The following is a 17,030-nucleotide window of genomic DNA, read 5'->3' as shown; positions in this document are numbered from 1 at the left end:
CACAAAAGTTAGGCAAAGTGTGGCAATTGAGGTAACGAACCAAACATGCCTGAACGTCTTCTAACCGCTCCTTGGTTTGTGGCGGCAATGGAAACAGCGAGGACGAGTCTTGACCTTACGATCCACCAAGTGTACATAGACATGTCAATGGAAACCTGATATCCCGGCCTAACCTGTAGGGAATTCTCCTATTAGGACTAGTTTGGCAGTTGGATTTCTAGAGGGGAACTCGGCCTTTTCCGGAGGAGCGAAGCCCGTGTGGAAATAGTGCCCAGGAAAATTTTCCGGTCTATTTGGAAGCCAATCTGTCGGGCCAGTTCTCCCTCGACCCGACCAAAATACCTGGGACGGCTTTCCACCAGCAGCGAGGCCAGACAACTTTCCCCGCATACGAGGGGGAGGCGGCGTGAGCGTCGCCAGCGCGGTGACGCGAGGCGGACTTCCTCTGCTGCCTCCGTCCACTCCGTTGCTGTCCACAACGCCGCTGTAGTCGTCCCTAGTCCTCGACGCGGTCACGACTGCTCCCTCCTCCACCGACGACGTGGTCTAGGGTTTGTGCTCTCATCTACGTTCTCCCTGCGTTCTTCCTCTACTCACACATGCTCTGTCATCTCCTCTGCTCTCTTCCAAGTTCCGCTCGGTACTAGCAGTGAGGTATTATAATCAGCCTCCTCCAAGATCTGCCTCCAATCCAAGGATATTAAGTATGCTTCTCTCTACTAGCGTCACATGCCAAGATTATTATAAATTCCTGCTACAATCCAGGAATTTTTAATAGCAGTGTTGTGGCCGAGTTAATACGTACAATCCACAGTAAAATTAATCTAGAGATATTTTGTAATAAAAAGTCACATGCCAAGATCAATGGGTTTAGTACTAGCAGTGAGGCGGCACAGATAAGTTAGATTGGTTATTTCTTGTTTTCCTCCTTAACTATGCTTTATTCTTGTACGTATACAATCTGAATTTATTTTGTTGATTCTTTATGCTTCGCTGTGAAAGCTGAAATGGGCGCGGATAATTCTATGGTTTGATACTCTGAATTTGATTGTGTGAGCTGGGACATAGGATAGATAGGATATACATTTTCCACATGTTCTATATGGATTATAATCTGGCCAGCTTTATTTTTCTCCCTTGTATTTTTTCCTAGGAGACGACTGTGTAATCCTTTCATTTGTACCCATTGTGTGATCGAATGATCCTAGATTTGAATGGTCTTCATGTACCTTCCGGCCGTATATGTATATATGTGTTTCTGGTCTTCATTGGAATAGCGTGGTAAATTAAGTTTGTAGTGGCTAATAGAACCACCAGTAATCCTTCAATGTTATGTGACAGGTTGTTGGTCCAGTATAACTGAATTATCATCCTTGAATAGATAAGCTACCTAAGGTAACCAATTGTTCCTTCACTCTTGGAATTAATTGATTATTTCTCATGTTCTTTGATTGCAAACCAGTGGGAAAGTGTCCTAGGCTATCTTTGTTGTTGTTGCTGTCACTGAGCATATAGAACTGTGGAATAGCTTCATTTGATTTGTTTGTTTTGTGCTGATGCTAATACTTTTGATTTTGATAATTCTATATTTTCAAGTGATAATTGTAGCTTTGGTTCGTTCTAAATTATATAAATATAATCTGTAATTTTGATTTTAATAACAAAGAGGCATTAACTAAAACTATAAATCTAAGAAAAAACAATGTTTGTGTGGTTCTTCGTTCGAAGATCTTTTTGTTTTTCGTCGCAAATAAGTGTCTTCTTATTTTTTGTTGTGGTTATTAAAAGATTCTTATGTGCTGCTTATGTGTTGTCATTGGTGTACTGAAACTTGCATAGTGTCATGTGACTCATGTTCAAATAATCTTCAGATATGGGTTCTTGGGAAGAGCTAGCTAGACAGTTTTTGTTGGAGGAAGAAGAAGACGATGAGGAGTTTTTCTTTATTCTTCTCCCTGCTATACTTCCATTCCTCTCTGAAGAGAAAAGGTCTATCCATACCTCCTCTCTCTCTGGTGCCCAGAAGGTTAAGGAGATTCTTGAAGGGCATGAGAGTTGGTGCAAGTCCGAGTTTCGAATGGAGCCAGAAATATTTAGAGCCACATTAGATTTCCTTAGAAGAGAGGGTTTGTTACGTGACACACGAGGAGTTAAAGTCGAAGAGCAGCTTGGGATGTTCATGTATATGATCTCCCACAATTCCAGTAACCAAATGCTTCAAAAGTGAAAGTCGCCTAGAGGGTGGTGAATAGGCGGAATCTGAAATTTACAAACTTTAAGCACAACTACAAGCCGGGGTTAGCATTAGAATAAAATCCGAGTCCGAGAGAGAGGGTGAAAAACAAATCAAAGGCAAATGAAGCGGATGACACGGTGATTTGTTTTACCCAGGTTCGGTTCTTGCAAACCTACTCCCCGTTGAGGTGGTCACAAAGACCAGGTCTCTTTCAAACGGTCACCTAGACCGAGTGAGCTTTCTCCTTAATCAAACGGGTTACTTAGACCCCTACAAGGACCACCACAACTTGGTGTCTCTTGCTTTGATTACAAGTGTCTTGAGAACAAGAATGAGGAAGAAGAAAGCGATCCAAGAACAAGAGCTCAAAGAACACGAGCAAAACACTCTCTCTAGTCACTATTTGTTTGGAGTGGATTTGGGACTTGGAGAGGCTTTGATTCTATTGAATTGTGTCTTGTATTGATTGCACTAGCTCTTGTATTGAATGAGATGTCTGAAAAACTTGGATGCTTGGAGTGGTGGTGGTTGGGGGTATTTATAGCCCCAACCACCAATTCAACCGTTGGGGAGACTGTCTGTCGATGGGCGCACCGGATAGTCCGGTGCGTGAAAGTCTCCTAGAGGGGGGGTGAATAGGCGGAACCTGAAAATTAAAACTTTATCCCCCAACTAGATCCCTCGATTAGTAGTTAGAACAAGATATACAAATATCAGAGTATAAAAACTAAGTTCTTGCTTGTAGAGAGTATTGCTTTTAAATAATACGGAATTGATAAATCAATACTACTAACAAGTCTATGAGAATAAAGCAAGAGGGCTTAGATGAGAAGAGCAATAAGTCAGGTTGTTTCTTGCGAAGTATTGCTTCACTAAATGAGAATTTAACTTGAAACAACACCAAATGATATTAGCAAATAATAGCACAAGAAAACTTAGAGTAAGGGAAAGCAAAACAAATCACAAGCAATAAAACACAAATGACACGGGTGATTTGTTTTACCGAGGTTCGGCCCTCGAAGACCTAGTCCCCGTTGAGGAGTCCACTAAGGACGGGTCTTTTTCAACCCTTTCCCTCTCTCCACCGATCACACAAGGATCGGCGAGCTCTTCTTCTTCTCAAGGATCACTCTCGATCCCGCAAGGACCACCACACTCTTTGGTGTCTCTTGCTAGCTTTTACAAGCCTCCAAAACTTTGGAGGAAGTTCGATGGGAGTCAAAACTCCACGCACAAATGAACACAAAGATGTAGCGCACACTTTCTCTTAATGAATCTCATAAGGGACTAGGGCTAAACTCAAATGAGAAGCTCTCTCTTGCTTGCTCTCTCTTTTGTGGCACTTGTGTTGGTTGTAGTGGCCTAAATCTTGTGTATAGGATGTATCAATGAATGTATGTGGTTGGGAGGGCTTGAGTATGTCAACTAGATGACTTGGAATGTTGCTTGGGCTCCCCCTTATTGAAGTGGCCGGTTGGGGTGGTATTTATAGCCACCATCCAAAAACTAGTCGTTGATAAAGTCTGCTGGCGAAGGGCGCACCGGACAGTGTCCGGTGCGCCGCCACGTCATCTTCCTGTTAGGGCTCGGAGCTGGTCGACCGTTGGAGGCTTTGTCCTCGTGCGGCACCGGACAGTCTGGTGCGACACCGGACAGTCCGGTGCCCCTCTGACCGTCTGCTCTGACATCTGAATTCCACTGTTCACTTTGCAGAGTCGACCATTGCGCGCAGATAGTCGTTGCTCCGCTGGTGCATCGGACAGTCCGGTGTGCACCGGACACTATCCGGTGAATTATAGCGGAGCTGCGCCTGGGAAACCCGAAGGTGAAGAGTTCGAGCTGAAGCACCCTAGTGCACCGGACACTGTCCGGTGGCACACCAGACAGTCCGGTGCGCCAGACCAGGGCAGCTTTCGGTTTCCTTTTTGCTCCTTTCTTTTGAGACCTAACTTGATCTTTTGATTGGTTTGCGTTGAACCTTTGGCACCTGTAGAATATATAATCTTGAACAAACTAGTTAGTCCAATTATTTGTGTTGGGCAATTTAACCACCAAAATTAAATAGGAAAAGGTTTGACCATATTTCCCTTTCAATCTCCCCCTTTTTGGTGATTGATGTCAACACAAACCAAAGCAAATATATCAGTGCATAATTGAACTAGTTTGCATAATATATGTGCAAAGGTTGCTTGGAATTAAACCAATCTATATTTCATAAGATATGCATGGACTGATTCTTTATTTTTAAAATTTTTGGACCACGCTTGCACCACATGTTTTGTTTTTGCAAATTCTTTTTGTAAATCCTTTTCAAAGTCCTTTTGCAAATAGTCAAAGATAAATGAATAAGATTTTGCGAAGCATTTTCAAGATTTGAAATTTTGTACTCTTGTTTCAAATGCTTTTCCTTTGACCAAACAAAACTCCCCCTCAAATAAATTCTCCTCTTAGTGTTCAAGAGGGTTTTAAGATATCAATTTTGAAAATACTACTTGCTCCCCCTTTTAAACACAATAAGATACCAAATTGAAATTTACCAATTGAAAATCATTAGTTTTTAAAATTTGGGTGGTGGTGCGGTCCTTTTGCTTTGGGCTAATACTTTCTCCCCCTTTGGCATGAATCGCCAAAAACGGATACTTGAGTGAAATATAAGCCCTTTTCTTTCTCTCCCTCTTTGGAAAACAATTGAAATAGAGATATGAGTGAAGATTATACCAAAGTGGAGAACTATGTAGAATACCGGCAAAGAGTGGATAATACCGAAAGAGTTGAGTGGAAGCGTCGTCTTTGCCGAATATTCCATTTCCCTTTCAATTCTATGACTAAGCATGAGAATACACTTGACAACACATTAGTCATAGACATAAAAGAGATATGATCAAAGGATATATCAAATAAAGCATGATCATAGTTCTATATAACATAGATTGCTCCCCCTAAATACATGCATTGAGATGAAAACATATTTTGGCCTTAAATGCCAGTTGCACATAATTTAGGTTACTGAGAACAATTCTATATCATAGAGAATGTGAAGTGCATTTGTGTCATAGTATAAGGGTGATGCTCATGACAGTTTATGCACTTATGAAAGCATGTTATAAATGTCTTAAGCATTTTCCCTTAAGGATTTCAAAGAGGCTTAAGGACCATCCACCTTTGGGACAAAGGCAGCTTATCCTCGTTACAAGGTTAAGCTTTAAGCTCTTTGACAATAAAATTACTTCATCTAGTTTAAGCAAAGATGCATTCATGCAGGAGTGAAATTTTAAGAGGTTAAACTAGGTATGAAGCAGGGATAATGCATGGACATGCTTTCTCTTTCTTTTATACAAGACATACAAAGAATGTATAGAAAAGGAAGATTTAGGTACATGTGTAAATAAAGGGAAGTAGTTTTACCGTTTTGTACCTTCACATAGGGACGCTCTCTTCATTGTGCTTTGTCCTTAGTCTTAGATGCTTAAGACCTATACTCAATGACAATATATGGAAATATTTTGCACAAGAGAGAGTTTTACAACTAGTGATCCTTTTCTAAGTCATTGTCAGCATATATCAAACGGATCACAAATTGTATATCATGAATTCTCCTCTTAACTTAGTGCATATCAAGAGATATATTGATTGAGAGTATATACGGCACTAAGAAACATGATTTTTAATTGAAGTCATTCAATGATCAAACAAATAACAGATGTGATCAAAAGAACAACATACGCATCAGATTATCAATCAAGCTTAGAGTAGGAGAATCCAGCAAATATGCTACTTTAGAGTGAAAAAAAAAGACTTGAAGAATAGTAGCATACATCATGAGAAACTTATTCTTATGCAAGAGACTATATGAAATAACTAAGATAAAGTGATAGTCTCATCGTAATCAAGATATAGACAGAGGCTCCCCCTAAAGACATGCATCAAGTATTTGAATGAGTTGAATGGATGCATTAACTTTAAAGACAAATAGGGAGAAGCAATAAACATCTTGATCAAGGCTCATAAAATTTGCAATAAACAACTTACGCCTTGCATTTCTCATAATGAAGAAGGATTTAGAATACTTACAACCACACCATTGATCCGAGTAGGTGTTGTTGCTCTTGATGTCTTCCTTTTTCACTTGAGTGTCCTTCCTTGGTAGTTGTCTCTTTTTCTTTTCAAACTTATTGAAATTACTCAAGAGAGATGTTAGTAGCACAAGGGAGTATATGATAGATGATGATTTCTTTTAGATAAGAAATATAAACAATTCATCATCCACTAGTTACATAGACATGAAGTAAAATCCTTAATATTAGTGCACATTATTAGAAACGTGGGATATGCACCTTTTAGACAATTGTTGATCAATCATAGGAATTTTACTTCTTCATATTGAATTTATTATCATGACTTAGGAGCGTATCAATATGAGAATGGAATTAGATTCTAATGGACAAACACATTTATGAAATTGATATTGAATGCACACTTAGTTAATTTAGGTCCAATAAAGAATCTATTCCTCACAAGGGTAGAATATGATAATTTAGATTAAATACCCATTGAGATGGGAACTAAACTTAATTAAGAAGATGAGTTCCCATACCTTTGCTTTTACCTTTCTTGCTTTGGGTGAAGATCAACCCATGAGGCTTGTGCACTTTCTCTCTTGTAGATTTTCATAATTGAACTCAAGAGAAATGTTAGTAGCAACACAAGCACTAGTTTCCCTCTTTGTAATCATTTTTGATAAGGAATGAAAAGTGGATTACTAAAGCATGGAAACTTTATAATATGAACTAGATCATTTCTTGAAGTATGCTTAGTTTTAACTTATGAAACAAGCATAGTAAGTTCTTTAGGATTATGGAAATAAATCTAATTCACAACATGGAGAGCGATGAATGAAGAAGAATCATATCCAATATAAGCAAGAAGCAAAACAACATAAATCATTAGATTGACTTTTCTTTTTATGTTAAATTACGCATCTCCAAAGAGAAACATATTCTCTACTAGTGAGACTGCATGGGTTATTTAGATAAAAGCATTAATCTCACTATTCTAGTTATAGAGAGAATCTTCCTTTTGTAGGTGTCGTAGGGATTTGGATTCCTTACATGACACCCTATTCTTTTAGGAACTTGGAATATCTCTCTACATCTAGAATCATGGCAATAACAAGATAATAAGTGTAAAAACATGCCATGAGATACTTGCAACAAATTAAAGCATGTAGATTGCCATAGAATAGAAATGATGAATATGCAATCTACCATATGAGAGGAAATTCTTCAAAGAATGATGACATTATTCAAAGATATTTGAAGTGCTTCATTTTTCTATGTGACTACACAAGACACTTGAGAAATCATAATTTTAAACATATGTGCACTTAAAACATAAGTGTTACCATCCTTTGGCTTTCCTCCATGTTGTAGATCTTGATTTTTCCGCACAGAGTAATTCTTGATTTCCTACAACATCAATATCTTCCCCGAGATGATATGAATTGTAGATATAATAATTTGAAATAACCTTGGGTCAATATTGAATATGTAGATCATTGAAGATTGATAGCTTGAGTTAATAAGAATTGAATTAACTCTCTCAAGCACCCCAAAGCTTCATATCATCTCCTTCTCCTGCAAGGTTGTCAAGCATGTTTTGGTACCCATCGCTTGATGGGTCCATCAAGGTTAGTCAACAAAGATCTAAGAACCCAAACGTCCTTTGTGTTAACATTAGGTAAACTTATTACCTTTCTAGCACAAGTTGTAATTTTGGGTTGCCTAGTGTCATGAGAATTAATTGACAAGCTAGGAGTGGGATTGTTACCAATGGGACAATCCTTGCATTGATGTCCCTTCTTTCGGCATGTGTAGCATAGGTGTTTTTCAAGTTTTGAAGCTTTCTTCTTTCCTTGTTTGTTGCTTGCTACATGGTTAGTAAAAACTTTCCTTTCTAACCCTATGCTCTTTTGTTTTAAATGGGGACAAGATCTAAGTAAGTGTCCCTTCTTGGAGCATTTAAAACAAAGTCTATCATCCTTATTAATAATCAAGCCTTTTTTAATGTAGGGGCATGACCTAATCAAGTGCCCCTTTTCAAAGCATTCACTACACCTCTTAATGTGAAGTGTGGCTTGATCATTACCTTGGATGTTACCTTTTGTGGAGGCGTGGTTAAGGCTTTTGGAGGAGGTATTGAATTTCATTTTTCGTTTCTTCCTCTTGGCAATCCTCAAGTCCTTGACATTTTCTTCAAGAGATGTAATGCATGCCACAGTTGTTCCTGTCTCAAGCTTCTTCACCATGTGATTACGGTTATCTTGAGAAGGTTGAGCAATGCACTTCCCTTTTTGTTGTGTCAAGCTTATTTTTAGCCTCTCATTTTCTTCTTTGAGCTTTTGATATGTATCATCATTTGTTCCTGCAAATTTTAGCTCAAAGGGAGATTTGCTTGTCGACGGACAACAAGCATTAGCACATGATAATGTAGTTTCAATTTGAATACATGTGCATGAGTGAGGTTGTTGGAATTTTAAGTTTTCTATCACAACCTCATGAGCAATATTTAATATGATATGATCATCCATAAGATTTTCATAAGAACATAGAAGCATATCATATTTTTCTTGAAAAGCTAGATTTTCAACTTTTAGCTTTTCTACTTGGTCCTTAAGCAAGGTATTCCTATTTACTAATTGAGCGATACAATGTAAAGCGTTATCTTGCTCAATTGAAATAGTTTCATACCTTTGGACCAAATCAACATGAGAGCACTTTAGCTCCTCATGTTCTTTAGTCAACTCGTCAAAGTGTAGCATTTTTATGGAGAGAACATCTTCTAGCCTTTGACGAGCTTCGCTTTGCTCTCTCGCTCTTTCTAGAAGTTTGAGCATAACCGCCTTATCTTCTTCGCTTAGGCGAGCGTAGAGATGCAAGAAGCTTCTTTCTTCCTCCTCATCCTCATTTGTCCTTCCGCTATCATTTTCATTAGCCACACAACATATGTGGGAATCTAAATGGGAAGACAAACCTTTTGGAGAGGTGGATTCATCGTTTGGTCTCCATCGTTCATTTTCTTCTTCTTCCTTGCAAGGGTTAGTATCACAAAGACCAAAGGAAATAGAAGCACAAAATGAACTAACATGTTTGGACTTATCAAATTTGCTTTTAATTCTAGTCCAAATATCATGCGTATCACGAATAGATTCATCATAATTCATTATGAAGGCATGATAATCTTCTTTGCTAAGAGAATTACTTAAGATGTCATAAGCTAGGTAGTTTAAGCGTATACATCTTTGATCTTCCTCGGAAGCATTTTTCCTATCATAACTAGGAGGAATAATACTCTTGTCTAAAATTTGTTCTAATTGTGGATCTACCGCTCTAAAAGCATTTATCACTCTAGTAGACCATGAATCATAATTAGAACAATCGGAAAGTAGTATCTCAAGAGTTACCTCCTTGTTCTCCTGGGTCTTCTTGTTCTTTTGGGATCTTCTACGAGCCATCACTTCGAGTTGTTAGACTCAAGATGAAGTGCCTAGCTCTGATACCAATTGAAAGTCGTCTAAAGGGGGGTAAATAGGCGGAACCTGAAAATTAAAACTTTATCCCCCAACTAGATCCCTCGATTAGTGGTTAGAACAAGATATACAAATATCGGAGTATAAAAACTAAGTTCTTGCTTGTAGAGAGTATTGCTTTTAAATAATACGGAAGTGATAAATCAATACTACTAACAAGTCTATGAGAATAAAGCAAGAGGGCTTAGATGAGAAGAGCAATAAGTCAGGTTGTTTCTTGCGAAGTATTGCTTCACTAAATGAGAATTTAACTTGAAACAACACCAAATGATATTAGCAAATAATAGCACAAGAAAACTTAGAGTAAGGGAAAGCAAAACAAATCACAAGCAATAAAACACAAATGACATGGGTGATTTGTTTTACCGAGGTTCGGCCCTCGAAGGCCTAGTCCCCGTTGAGGAGTCCACTAAGGACGGGTCTTTTTCAACCCTTTCCCTCTCTCCACCGATCACACAAGGATCGACGAGCCCTTCTTCTTCTCAAGGATCACTCTCGACCCCGCAAGGACCACCACACTCTTTGGTGTCTCTTGCTAGCTTTTACAAGCCTCCAAAACTTTGGAGGAAGTTCGATGGGAGTCAAAACTCCACACACAAATGAACACAAAGATGTAGCGCACACTTTCTTTTAATGAATCTCATAAGGCACTAGGGCTAAACTCAAATGAGAAGCTCTCTCTTGCTTGCTCTCTCTTTTGTGACACTTGTGTTGGTTGTAGTGGCCTAAATCTTGTGTAGGATGTATCAATGAATGTATGTGATTGGGAGGGCTTGAGTATGTCAACTAGATGAATTGGAATGTTGCTTGGGCTCCCTCTTATTGAAGTGGCCGGTTGGGGTGGTATTTATAGCCACCATCCAAAAACTAGCCGTTGATAAAGTCTGTTGGCGAAGGGCGCACCGGACAGTCCGGTGCGCCGCCACGTCATCTTCCCGTTAGGGCTCGGAGCCGGTCGACCGTTGGAGGCTTTGTCCTCATGCGGCACCGGACAGTCCGGTGCGACACCGGATAGTCTGGTGCCCCTCTGACCGTCTGCTCTGACATCTGAATTCCACTGTTCACTTTGCAGAGTCGACCGTTGCGCGCAGATAGTCGTTGCTCCGCTGGTGCACCGGACAGTCCGGTGTGCACCGGACACTGTCCGGTGAATTATAGCGGAGCTGCGCCTGGGAAACCCGAAGGTGAAGAGTTCGAGCTGAAGCACCCTGGTACGCCAGACCGGACAGTCTGGTACGCCAGACCAGGGCAGCCTTCGGTTTCCTTTTTGCTCCTTTCTTTTGAGACCTAACTTGATCTTTTGATTGGTTTGCGTTGAACCTTTGGCACCTGTAGAATATATAATCTTGAACAAACTAGTTAGTCCAATTATTTGTGTTGGGCAATTTAACCACCAAAATTAAATAAGTAAAGGTTTGACCCTATTTCCCTTTCAGTGTGCCACCGGACACTGTCTGGTGCGTCAGCCACGTCACCCAACCGTTAGGGTTCTGACGGTTTCGACCGTTGGAGCTCTAACATCTTGGGGCACCGAACAGTCTGGTGCCGCACCGGACAGCTACTGTTCAGTGTTCGGTGCGCCTCTGACGCCTGCTCTGACTTCTGTGCGCACTGTTCATGCTTTTGCAGACGACCGTTGCGCTGTTAGCCATTGCTCCGCTTGGTGCACCGGACAGTCCGGTGAATTATAGCGGAGAGCGCCTGGAGAAACCCGAAGCTAAGGAGTTTAGACTGTACGGTCCCTGGTGCACCGGACACTGTCCGGTGGCACACCGGACAGTCAGGTGCGCCAGACCAGGGCAGCCTTCGGTTTCTTTTGCTCCTTTCTTTTGAACCCTAACTTGTTCTTTTTATTGGTTTGTGTTGAACCTTTGGCACCCGTAGAACATATAATCTAGAGCAAACTAGTTAGTCCAATTATTTGTGTTGGGCATTCAACCACCAAAATTAAATTCAGGAAAAGGTTAAACCCTATTTCCCTTTCAATCTCCCCCTTTTTGGTGATTGATGCCAACACAAACCAAAGCAAACATATAAGTGCAGAATTGAACTAGTTTGCATAAGGCAAGTGCAAAGGTTGCTTGGAATTAAACCAATTTATACTTTCACTAGATATGCGTGGATTGCTTTCTTTCCTTTAACATTTTGGAACTCATTTGCACCACTTGTTTTGTTTTTGCAAATTCTTTTTAAAGTCTTTTTGCAAATAGTCAAAGGTACATGAATAAAATTTCGAGAAGCATTTTCAAGATTTGAAATTTTCTCCCCCTGTTTCAAATGCTTTTCCTTTGACTTAAACAAAACTCCCCCTTAATCAACTTCTCCTCTTAGTGTTCAAGAGGGTTTTACCCATATGAAAAAGATTTAGATACCAATTGAAAAATCTTTGAAACCATATATCAATTTGAAATGTAGATAGCGATTGAAAACTTTATTTCAAAAAAATTGAAATTGGTGGTGGTGCGGTCCTTTTGCTTTGGGCTTAATATTCCCCCCCCCCCCTTGGTATTAATCGCCAAAAACGGAGTCCTGTGGGAGCCCTTTTTAACTTTCTCCTCCATTGGTACAAGTAAATACGAGTGAAAAGATTATGCCAATGTGAAGTGTGGTGAATTAACGACGAAGGGTGAGTGATACCGGTAGAGTGGAGTGGAAGCCTTGTCCTCGTCGAGTACTCCATTTCCCTTTCAATCTACGACTTAGCATAAATATACACTTGAAATCACATTAGTTGTAGCAAATGAAAGAGATATGATCAAAGGTATATAAATGAGCAATGTGTGCAATGTTTCGATCAAAATTCCGAGAATCAAGAATATTTAGCTCATTCCTAAGTTTGGTAAAGGTTTTCTCATCTAGTGGCTTGGTGAAGATATCGGCTAATTGATCTTTGGTGTTGATATAGGCTATCTCGATATCCCCCCTTTTGTTGGTGATCCCTCAAAAAGTGATGCCGAATGTCTATGTGCTCAGTGCTTAGTGCGGCTGTGTTCAACGGGATTCTCCGCAATGCAGATAGCACTCTCATTGTCACATAGGAGAGAGACTTTGCTCAATTTGTAGCCATAGTCCCTGAGGGTTTGCCTCATCCAAAGTAATTGCGCACAACAATGGCCTGCGGCAATATACTCGGCTTCGGCGGTTGATAGGGCTACTGAATTTTGTTTCTTGGAAGCCCAAGACACCAGGGATCTCCCCAGAAACTGACAAGTCCCTGATGTACTCTTCCTATCAATTTTACACCCTGCCCAATCAGCATCGGAATATCCTATCAAATCAAAGGTTGATCCTCTGGGGTACCAAAGCCCAAACTTAGGAGTGTAAACTAAATATCTCATAATTCTTTTCATGGCCCTAAGGTGAACTTCCTTAGGATCAGCTTGGAACCTTGCACACATGCATACAGAAAGCATAATATCCGGTCGAGATGCACATAAATAGAGTAAAGATCCTATCATCGACCGATATACCTTTTGATCTACGAATTTACCTCCCGTGTCGAGGTCGAGATGCCCATTAGTTCCCATGGGTATCTTGATGGGCTTGGCATACTTCATTCCGAACTTGTTAAGAATGTCTTGAATATACTTCGTTTGGCTGATGAAGGTGCCCTCTTGGAGTTGCTTGATTTGGAATCCTAAGAAATATCTCAACTCCCCCATCATAGACATCTCGAATTTTTGAACCATGATCTTACTAAACTCTTCACAAGTAGATTTGTTAGTAGACTCAAATATAATATCATCAACATAAATTTGTCTTACAAACAAATCATTTGTAATAGTTTTAGTAAAGAGTGTAGGATCAGCTTTTCTGACTTTGAAGCCATTATTGATAAGAAAATCTTGCAGGCATTCATACCATGCTCTTGGGGCTTGCTTGAGCCCATAAAGCGCCTTTGAGAGTTTATACACATGGTTAGAATACTCACTATCCTCAAAGCTGGGAGGTTGCTCAACATAGACCTCTTCCTTGATTGGTCCATTGAGGAAGGCACTTTTCACGTCCATTTGATAAAGCTTAAAGCCATGGTAAGTAGCATATGCAAGTAATATACGAATTGACTCAAGCCTAGCTACGGGTGCATAGGTTTCACCGAAATCCAAACCTTCGACTTGTGAATATCCCTTAGCCACAAGTCGGGCTTTGTTCCTTGTCACCACACCATGCTCATCTTGCTTGTTGCGGAATACCCACTTGGTTCCTACAACATTTTGATTAGGACGTGGAACCAAATGCCATACCTCATTCCTCGTGAAGTTGTTGAGCTCCTCTTGCATTGCCAACACCTAATCCGAGTCTCTTAATGCATCCTCCACCCTGTATGGCTCAATAGAGGACATAAAAGAGTAATGCTCACAGAAATGTGCGACTCAAGATCGAGTAGTTACCCCTTATAGATATCACCAAGAATAGAGTTCACGGGGTGATCTCTTTGAATTGACTGGTGGACTCTTGGGTGTGGCAGTCTTTGATCCTGAATTTCTTGCTCACCTTCCTTGTCATTGTCTTCATCATCTCCTCCTTGATCATTGCCCTCTTCTTGAGGTGGCTCATCTTCTTGATCTTCTTCTTCATCACCTTGAGCCTGTTCCTCATCTTGGGTTGGTGGAGATGCTTGTATGGAAGATGAAGGTTGATCTTGTGCTTATGGAGGCTCTTCGGATTCTTTAGGACACACATCCCCAATAGACATGTTCCTTAGTGCGACGCATGGAGCCTCTTCATCATCTAATTCATCAAGATCAACTTGCTCCACTTGGGAGCCGTTAGTCTCATCAAACACAATGTCACAGGAAACTTTAACTAGTCCAGTGGACTTGTTAAAGACTCTATATGCCCTTGTGTTTGAATCATATCCTAGTAAAAAACCTACTACAGCCTTAGGAGCAAATTTGGATTTTCTACCTCTTTTAACAAGAATAAAACATTTGCTACCAAAGACTCTAAAATATGAGACATTGGGCTTTTTACCGGTGAGGAGTTCATATGATGTCTTCTTGAGGATTCGGTAAAGGTAGAGCCGGTTGATGGAGTAGCAGGCGGTGTTAATCGCCTTAGCCCAAAACCGGTCCGAAGTCTTATACTCATCAAGCATGGTCCTTACCATGTCCAATAGAGTTCTATTCTTCCTCTCCACTACACCATTTTGCTGAGGTGTGTAGGGAGAAGAGAACTCATGCTTGATGCCCTCCTCCTCAAGGAAGCCTTCAATTTGAGAGTTCTTGAACTCCGTCCCATTATCGCTTCTTATCTTTTTGATCCTTAAGCCGAACTCATTTTGAGCTCGTCTCAAGAATCCCTTTAAGGTCTCTTGGGTTTGAGATTTTTCCTGCAAAAAGAATTCCCAAATGAAGCGAGCATAATCATCTTGCACATATAGGCTCACCCAAAGGTAGCAAAGTACCAAAAGAAGCCATTTCCATTGTACTACTCTTTGGAAGCCCTACACGAAGGTATTTTTACTCATAACTTCTATCTTTTTACTACTTATCAGAAGGTATTTTTAGTCATCTTCTCTCTTTTTAGGTAGTGTGGCTATAGGAGATTTGAATTTCACATCCACTCAGCAAATGCCACCACCTTCTTTCATTCCTGTTCGTCCTCTTACTGCCCCTCCTAGTGGCCCTCTTGCTATAGCTTTCGCTTCTGCTACTGCTCATTCGAATAGGAGTACCTCTGAACAAAGCCACTCTCCCTTGCACCCCCACACAAACCCATTCTCCATGGAATGGCAAGAAATATCAAATGAAGCTCAATCAAGACATGTAGGTGGAAATGGGAGAAAGCGCAAGCAAAGCTAAATTGGAGCAGCCATTGAAAGTTTTGTGGATTTTAAGAGGAGTGCCACATCCAAAACGCTCGAAGGTATTGAAGAAGTGTTTATGGAAAAGTGTCTAGACAAGTTGGATATAAATTGATGGGTTCACTGATGAGGATAGATCATATGCAATAGAGGTCTTTGAATTTGCGATAAATAGAGAGGTGTTTATGAAGTCAAAAAACCACAATGCTAGATTACTTTGGTTGAAGAGGAAAATTAGGTAAGGTCTAATTCTTAGTTTCTATGCAATTGAAGTTTGTTTATATGATTATTGCTGATTATTTTTCTCCACAGTTCTTGTAGAGCGCTCACTACTATCATGTGATGTGAGATGAATGTGGCAATGAAGAGATGGGCTTATAGGTATTCACTGTATTACAAGAATTTGCAATCGTGTATATATATATAATATGCTTTTGTATTTCACATTTACTTCACATCTAGTCTTTCTAAGATAATGTTCATTATGTATATACTAAATTGATTCATTTCAGCTACTAACTCCTACTGTTATATATTGTTTAACCACACTACTATGCTATGCTACTAGCATTGAACTATATAATTGTGTAACCATATAAACTAAAATGTGTGTCAATTGGTGTTAGTTGCAGTGTGTTAAGTGGAAGCAACACATGAAGCGGACATGGAGAAGGAAGCTGGCATGAAACTAAAACACATTAAGTTGACATGTGACGTTCATGTTTTAGATGTCTTATTCTACTGCCAAACTTCCTAATACTCCATTTTTATATTATATTGTCTATCTATACGCGTGGATGGAGATGATGATATTATGTGATGTGATGATGGATGGATTAGCTTCATTGAATATTAGATGATATTATGTGATGATGATATTAAGCGAGCATTGTGGTATTGATACATGCTTCATATTTCTGGATTTTTAGTGATGTTTTATTGTTTATGAGTTTTCTAAATATTCCTTATTTTTGTTTGATTTTTTTCTAAATTTTTGATGTATTTTTTGCTCAAGAGGGGTATTTAGCCCCTTACTTCCCAAACAATGCCAGGAAAATACACCCAGGAGGGGAAATTCTCTCCAGGAAATAAAGTGGCATCTAAAATCCCCTCCTAGGTTGGTTTCCAAGGGAATTTTTTCTCTTCGCTGCCAAACTAGCCCTTAGGGTTAAAGTATAGAACAAAAAATATCCATATGTATAAATATGGAACAAAATCTCCACCCACTAGGTAAGAGAGTATGAGTTTGGTAAGGAATCATCGGTAACTGATTACTTATGGATAATATTTACCCAATAAAATAGGTATGCAGCCTAATAAGCAATAATCGCAACAACTAGCACTACCTCTCTCAACTAGGTGTCAATGGAGAATTTTCCAACAGGTTTGGAGACCTCATACTC

General features: G+C 39.8%; 1 pseudogene; it reads left to right on the top strand.

The window, feature by feature from the left end:
- The first annotated feature begins 1,007 nt into the window (after positions 1 to 1,007).
- LOC109944144 (uncharacterized) lies at positions 1,008 to 16,320 on the top strand (annotated as a pseudogene).
- Positions 16,321 to 17,030: the final 710 nt, after the last annotated feature.

Source organism: Zea mays, chromosome 2 (genome assembly GCF_902167145.1).
Source record: "Zea mays cultivar B73 chromosome 2, Zm-B73-REFERENCE-NAM-5.0, whole genome shotgun sequence".
NCBI lineage: Eukaryota > Viridiplantae > Streptophyta > Magnoliopsida > Poales > Poaceae > Zea > Zea mays.
Note: the sequence above shows the minus strand (reverse complement) of the source record. Positions and strands in the feature narration are given on the sequence as shown.